The sequence below is a fragment of the Mastomys coucha genome, unplaced genomic scaffold (genome assembly GCF_008632895.1).
Source record: "Mastomys coucha isolate ucsf_1 unplaced genomic scaffold, UCSF_Mcou_1 pScaffold23, whole genome shotgun sequence".
Lineage (NCBI taxonomy): Eukaryota > Metazoa > Chordata > Mammalia > Rodentia > Muridae > Mastomys > Mastomys coucha.
Window position 1 is genome coordinate 35,346,162 of NW_022196906.1, and position 8,179 is coordinate 35,354,340.

The window sequence follows — 8,179 nt, forward strand, 5'->3', positions numbered from 1 at the left end:
TCATAAATTCATTGTTTTTAATAGCTGAGTAGTACTCCATTATGTAGATGTACCACATTTTCTGTACCACCATTCCTCTGTTGAGGGACATCTGGGTTCTTTCCAGCTTCTGGCTATTATAAATAAGGTTTCTATGAACATAGTGGAGCATGTATCCTTATTTCATGTTGGAGCATCTTCTGAGTATATGCCCAGGAGTGGTATAGCTGGGTTTTCTAGTAGAACTATGTCCAATTTCCAGAGTAACCACCAAATGACTTCCAGAGTGGTTGTACCAGCTTGCAATCCCACCAGCAATGAAATAGTGTTCCCCTTTCTCCACAACCTCACCAGCATCTGTTGTCACCCAAGTTTTTGATCTTAGCCTTTCTGACTGGTGTGAGGTGGAATCTCAGGTTTGTTTTGATTTGCATTTCCTTGATGACTAAGGATGTTGAACATTTCTTCAGGTGCTTCTCAGTCATTCAGAATTCCTCAGTTGAGACTTCTTTGTTTAGCTCTGTACTTCTGGTGGAATCACCATCTCTGACCTCAAGCTGTACTAAAGAGCAATTGTGATAAAAACTACATGGTATTGGTACAGTGACAGGCAGGTAGATCAATGGAATAGAACTGAAGATCCAGAAATGAACCCACATACCTGTCATCACTTGATCTTTGACAAAGGAGCTAAATCCATCCAGTGGAAAAAAGACAGCATTTTCAACAAATGGTGCTGGCTTAACTGGAGGTTACCATGAAGAAGAATGCAAATTGATCCATTCTTATCTCCTTGTACAAAGCTCAAGTCCAAGTGAATCAAGGACTTTCACATAAAACCAGATACACTGAAACTAATAGAAAAGAAAGTGGGGAAGAGCCTCGAGCACATGGGCACAGGGGAAATTCTCCTGAACAGAACACCAATAGCTTATGCTCTAAGATCAAGGCTTGACAAATGGGATCTCATAAAATTGCAAAGCTTCAGTAAGGCAAAGGACACTGTCATTAGGACAAAATGGCAACCAACAAAATGGGAAAAGATCTTTACCAATTCTACATCTGATAGAGGGCTAATATCCAATGTATACAAAGAACTCAAGAAGGTAGATTCCAGAGAACCAAATAACCCTATTAAAAATGGGGTACAGAAATATTCTATATTTCTTAGGAAAGAGGGAAGAACCCTTTCTTTCTTCCTAAGTGACAGATACTGCCATAGATGCTTATATAAATTATCAATGCTCAGACAGTCCTTTGGAAGAGACATTGTTGGGATGGGGTGCTTGATTCTCAGAGAGGTTATGTGACTTGTTCAAGGTCACACAGCTGGTATTACACATTGCAGAACTGGTGTTTTTCCACTGAGTCTAGGGCCGACACACTCTCCTGCATATCAGTAGACTTGAACATGACGCCAGATTGACATGTTCTCTGTGGAATGGGGACCTGTTTTCCTGTAGTCTCAATGTTGAAATTGTTCATTTGCTTCTTTCTTTTAGGACTCCCCACCTACTCAAAGAGGACTCCTCGTCCTTTGAGAGTTGAGTTTTATCCTTGCTGGAGAGCAGGTGACTCTCATTCTTGGTAGGGAAGCCATATTTTTGAGAACACTGCACTTGGTCTAATTTGGGCAGCAAACAATTGCTTCTGAGACTGAGATCCAGACACACACTCATGAGGCTTCATCTGTCTGGGATCCTGCTTTCAGCTTTTCTCTTGCTCCTTCTTTTCCTTTCCTTTGACATCTCTCCAACTGTTCACTCTTCATGGGGCCCTGGTGAGTCTGATGGTGTCCAGATGCTGGCTCAGGGGTCTCTGGATTCACAAAAGGCCAAGTTGACGTCCATTCTGCATCTGGTTTATTTGATGCCAGAAGAGTGAGGCTCAGAGTCTCCTGGGGGAGCCAGGAGAGATTTGCCTCCTGCAGAGGTTTGGATAAGCCCCAGCTAATCTCCATGGCTTCTTAAGGGTACACCTGCTTGTCTGCCAGCCAGCAGCCTCCTTGCTCATTTCCCGTGGGAGGGCTGGGGTCAGAGGGTCTCCAGAAAGCCTTTTATCTCCCTTTGCCCCGCTCGCCCCCCCTCAACAGCACCTGGGTTTGTACATAAGACTTCTTTTGAGAAGAGGTCAAGACACTGTCCCCCCGCCCCCTCAGACTGGAGGCCAATGCCCTTTTCCTTCCTTTTAAGGCGGCTTGCTTGTTGCATCTCTCTAAACAGGCATCTGATTCAAACTTTATCATGCGTGGCTCAGACTTGATCACACTAGGGTTAAGCTGATTCGAATTAGTTTCAAGGCTGCTACTGGGCTCTGGACAGGTAATAGGTACTCAGGAAACAAAGATGCTCATTAGGACCAGCTCACCAATCCAGAAGATACACAAGCCAGATCTTCCATCTGTTTCCTCATTTGTGTGAGACAGTGGCATTGAACATCTGAACAGGTCAGAGGACTCAGAATCATCTCAGCTTAGCTGTGAAAGGAGATGGTCCATCATTCCCCAAAGCACATCATCTTTCTTCAGTTCTTTGCTGTTAGAAGTTAAAGTTGATCTGTTTTCGTGTTTTCTAGGATAGGCAGCAGGACATTGCTGTTTGGCATGGGTTATCAGAGTTTGTCTTCTTTCTTGTTAATCTTTCTCCTCATGCCCCACCCCCATTGTTTTGTGCTCTCAAACACAGATTATTATTAATGGTAATTGGATGAGTGTAGCTTAGGCTTTTTAATTAAAACAGCAGTGATCTTACTTTGAACTCACTAAGTGTGGTGAAGGTTTCAAATTCCACTTTCCCCCCTAAATCTACTAACATTTACTGAGCCCGAGCTGAGACAAGCATGAATATCCAGGCCTGGGGAAGCTTCAGTGTACTTGTAATGACAGGTCACTGAATCTGCCGTGTAATTAAATGAACCAGTGTGGCTGATAGGTGGATGGCCAAGTTAAGTCCTGAAGGAAGAAGCAGGGACATGGGGCACAGGTTGGGTGCCTTGGATATGGATCAGCTATCATGTCACAAGTTTTTGTGCAGTTTATTTCTCTTCCCTAAACCTGTATAAAACAGGAGGATTAGTTCATTTTCATAGACGAGAAAGGGGGAGTTGAAGGCATCCAGTGATCTGACACAGGGCTTGCAAATCATAGTGCACTGAAGCTGGGAGCGAAATCTAAACTACCCTTGACCTCCAACCTATTCAGTCTGTGTACAAGCAGACACTTCTGTAGGGGTTGTGGCTTCTAATGCTTCATACTATAAAGACACTGTGTGTGTGTATGTCTTTGTATGTGTGTATGTATATATGTGTGGATGTGCATGTGTGTATATATGTGTATATGTGTATACATAGGTGTGTGTGCGTGTGTATATGTGTTTATATGTGTGAATGTGTGTGTGTGTGTATATGCAGGTTGCACATGCACATGCACACCTGTATCAGATGTCTTCTTCTCTTGCTTCCCACTATATTCTGAAACATTTTCTCCCACTAACCACAGAGCTCACTAATTTGGATAAACTGTATGGTTAGGGAGCTCTGAGGAACCTCCTGATTTTCTCTCCTTGTCACGTGGGCTCTAGATGCATGTCACTATGTCTCCTCTATTTTGTCTATTTTGTTTTGTTCTCTCTCTCTCTCTCTCTCTCTCTCTCTCTCTCTCTCTCACTCTCTCTCTCTCTCTCTCTCTCTCTCTCTCTGTGTGTGTGTGTGTCTATGTGTATTGGATCTAGAGATCAGAACTTGGGCCCTTGTACTTAACAAAGCAGGTAATTTACAGACCAAGCCACCTCTCCCAAAATGAGGAGTCTTTCAATTAATATTTTTTAAAGGTGAAAGAACGTAGTATTAATCTCTCTTTCTCCTCACTGCTGATTTCCCATCTCAGGTTCTAAGGAGACTAGAAAGGTTGGGTATTACCATTTTAGCAGAACTGATTTGCCTTCTGCTCTGCCTGCAGCTTCTCATGAGGAGGCTCGGTCCTCAGTGCAAGGCTCTGCACTGTGTCTCCTCTGACACTATGTACACACACAGACCTCCACACACCCCTTTCCCCAGTAAACTACACAAACAATGAGCAGACAGAATCCAAGGAAGAGATTGAGCTCTGGGCCTATAATATTGTGGCTTAAAGTAGAAAATATAAACACCAGTGCTCAGTACAAGATAATAGCATAATAGGATAGGCGAGAGAGGCGGGAGGCTGTAATAGCCCTGGAGATGCAGAAATTCTGGGAAAGTAGGGCAGTATGAAAGCAGAGAGCATCTGTGAGACCTGGGCAATTGTGAGCAGCTCTGCTGAATACAATATGGAGATCTTGTATACAATACAATACGCAGTAATAAAGAAATCATCATCTGGTGTAACAGCTCTCGGGCACTCTTTGTTTGAAATGTCACTGTCCCAGCCATGAATGCAAGAGTATCCAAGGTTATAAACAGCCAAGCTACAAATCGCCTCTTATTTCAGATAATTAAAGACACAGAAAATAAGAATGTAAAGGACTGATGTTCCTTTCCTTCCTACATAGACTCTCTCCTTGGTTACTCGTCACTGGTGTATTCTTTCTTCATCCCATGGAAGCTTGAGTACAGCATTTACAGAGCACCATCAGAGGGACTGAGGAAGGCAGTACATCTCAGTGAGAGTGGAGATGTGCCAGGAGGGATGCTTAGTGTAGTGAATGTCACTTCACAGGCCATTATGGCATTTTCAGAGTGATAGCATCATATTTATTTAAATTACCATGGGCTGGGGATACAGATCAGTGGTAGAACACTTGTCTAGCATATGTGAGGCCTTCAGTTTGAAACTTAGCATTACAAAAAGAAAAAGAGAGGCAGAGGTGGAGATAGGGGGTAGGGAGGAAAGAAGGAAGGAAAGAAGGAAGGAAGAAAGGAAGGAAGGAAGGGAGAAAGGGAAGAGAAAGGAAGGGGAGGGAAGAAAAGAGAGGGAAGGGACCGGAAGGGAAGAGAAGGAGAAGGGAAGGAGAAGAGAAGAAAAGGGAAGGAGAAGGGAAGGGAAGGGGAAGGGAAGGAGAAGAGAAGAAAAGGGAAGGAGCAGGGAAAGGGAAAGGGAAAAGGAAGGAAAAGGGAAGGGAAAGGAAGGGAAGGAAAGGGGAAGGGAAGGAGGAGAGAAGAAAAGGGAAGGAGAAGGGAAAGGGAAAGGGAAGGAGAAGGGAAGGAGAAGGGAAGGGAAGGGAAAGGGAACAGAAGGAGAAGAGAAAGGAAGTGTAAGGGAAGGGAAAGGGAAAGGGAAAAGGAAGGAAAAGGGAAAGGGAAGGGAAGGGGAAGGGAAGGAGAAGAGAAGAAAAGGGAAGGAGAAGGGAAAGGGAAAGGGAAAAGGAAGGAAAAGGGAAAGGAAGGGAAAAGAAGGGGAAGGGAAAGGAAGGGAAGGGAAGGGAAGGGGGACAGAAGGAGAAGGGAAAGGAAGTGTAAGGGAAGGGAAGGGAAAGGGAAGGAGAAGGAAAGAGGAAGGAAGGTTTGCTATAGTAAAATGACATTTAGAAGTACATCCAAGATTCCATTTCTTCTTGGATGGTTTGTAGCTCTTTTCTGTCTTCTTTACCTGCTTTCCCCAAAGATGGAAAAATGCATAATGTCTCATCTCAGACTCCTTCCTAATTATCCATCACTCTCTGGCATAAAATTCGTTCACGGATTCTGGAAATCCTTAAACCCTCTCTCCTCCAGAAATCTGTAATTCACCACTCAAATTTTCTTGTAGTCAGAAAGGCATTTCTCTCTTCTAACTTAACTTGAAAGGCATGAAAGAGAGCCAAACCAACTAGCTTAAGAGTGTGGGCAAAATGCTAACTCTTAGAATACACTTTTATTTTAGCACTGTCTTCCAGTTAAATCTTGAGACCTTACACTGTATTAGATAATATCTGTTGAAATTTACAGTGTCAACCCAGAGGTGCTGTTAGGGCATGAGTCATTGGAGATGACCAACACAGAGTGCATAAGACACTAGAGTCTGAAAGTCCCATGAGCTCGGCCTTGAATCCATGCATAACCAGACTGGAGTTCTTGGAAAGCTAATCACGTTAATTCTAGCTCTGTCAGCTAAAGGAAGTCAAGTAGCAATTCAGTTGTGTGCTTGCTCCATACATCTAAGCTTCTTTCATAAGGTGCATGATTAATGTTCATACACGAATAAAACAAGATTGGTCATTTATAATGTTTTCCTGTTGTTACCACTGGGGAAATATTTGTGAAATGGGTCAAGAGAATTGTGCAGGTTCATGCTGTTTTACCTGTTTGAAAGGTGAAGGAGCCCAGAAAGCAGGGTCCTCACATGGGTTTACGTATTGGCAAGCACTTCTATGCCTTCTATATTATTTTGCATTTCTAGAGAAAGTGACGGAGGAAAGGGAGGTGGGGAGGAAGGGTAAGTTGAGTCCTACTGCAATTTACTGGTTTATTGCTTTAATTTAAACCCTCTTTTCTCTAAACAGGTTTAGCCAAGCAACATAGATCATACGACTAAGCTTAAATCTCTGCTTGCATTTCTCTACCACCCGTTTTTAATGCTTTCACTCTATTCCTAGAATGCTCAATTGCCTTTGAAGACACTTGTTCTTATTCCCATGAATCTAGACAGGCCAGGGTCCATCAGTGATCTCCAGAGAAAGGTTGAAGGACTATAGAAAGGAGCTTTGGAGGAGTAACATTATCTAGCTTTGTAGTGGAGGCAGATCTTCAGTCTTAGAGTTATCATCTATCATCTTATGATACTGGGAAGATGACAACTTTCTAACCCTCAATTTCTTTTTAAGTACATCTGGCTTATGTCCTAAATATATAGTAACTATGTTTTAAATGAAATTAGCTTTCTGTTTCTCCTAGTGTTAATTTCACTTGGATACTTTTAGAAATCTCCTTTGAGGCTAAGGTATAGTTTATTTCCAGTGATTTTGAAGCCCTACCGTGTTCTAGTTCTCCTTCTCCTCTTCCTTATTTTCCTTTTTCCTTCTTTTTATTCCTATTCCCATCTCTCTCTGTCTATCTATTTCTGAGAAAGAGAGAGAGGGGGAATCTGCATACATGCTAGTGGGTTGAGTATGGGTATTTTCATGTCTCAGTACACATGTGGAGGTCAGAGGGCAACGTCAAGTGGTGTAAGTCCTTGTCTGAGATAGGATCTCTTGTTGTTTTCATCTTGCATACGGGGATGTCTGTCTTGTGAGTTTTGGGAAATCTATTTTCTGCCTCTCATTTCCCACAGAGGCAGAAGGATTACAGACACATGCCACTGTGCCCATCTTTACAGGGTTGTGGGGGACTGAAGTCAGGTCTTCAGACTTGCATGGTAAGAGCTTTATCCACTAAGCCATCTCCCACGCCTGACAGTGTTTTCTTCTTGGCCTGGTGGACACTGTCCTGTTTGGGATTTCTCCTACATGACCATCACTGGCATCTGCCAGTTCCATCCCTGCCCTTTGTCATCCTTTTTTCTTGCTCATGGATAGTCATCTCAGGGCTAACGTCAAGAGGGCAGATGTTAGGATTTCTGTCAGGAACCCTGAAAGTGGAGCCATTTTCTCTGTTTGCTGTGACTGTTTCAGACATTGCTATTTAGCATTATTGATTTCCCCTGTCTACTGAGCCAGTCTTATGCCTTTGACCTGGTTTCACCGGAGCTGTCAAAGGGCCGCCTGAGACTGTCTGGCACTGTGACTGATTCAGTATCTCCTGATGCCTACAGATGCCTCTCTGTCCTACCTTGAAATGACTGAGACCATTGTAGGTGAGATACCGACTCTCCACCCCAAGCAGATATTTCTCTATATAGTAACAACATCACCCAGTACCATTCTTTTATGCCTCTCAAGGCTCTTACCATCTCAGTGATGAAAACACTCTGTCAGCTTCTTTTCTGGGAATGTTAATCAATAAGGGTTCTGAATGAAGCAAGGAGGAGTTAGAGAGGAAATTGTTTAATTTGGGTATAAAAACAGAAATGGGAGAAGTAAAGAAGAAAAGACACTAGTCTAAGAAGAGTGATGTGGAGATTTTCAAGATTTATTTTTTATTTCTCTGTAGAATTGAAACTTTCTCAGAATTACCTTATAAGGTTTATGTAAGACAAGGAATTTGAAAGCTCGCTCCATCTTCCTTCCTTTCTTCCTTCCTTCTTTCCCTTCTTTCCTTCTTTTCTACCTTCCTTTCTTTTTTCTTCCTTCCTTCTTGTTTTTTTTTT

At 42.8% G+C, this 8,179-nt stretch overlaps 1 long non-coding RNA gene across 1 annotated transcript in view; it reads left to right on the top strand.

Moving 5' to 3' along the window:
• Positions 1 to 8,179, top strand: part of LOC116073885 — a 98,827-nt gene that overhangs the window by 90,043 nt on the left and 605 nt on the right. The window lies entirely within an intron of this gene.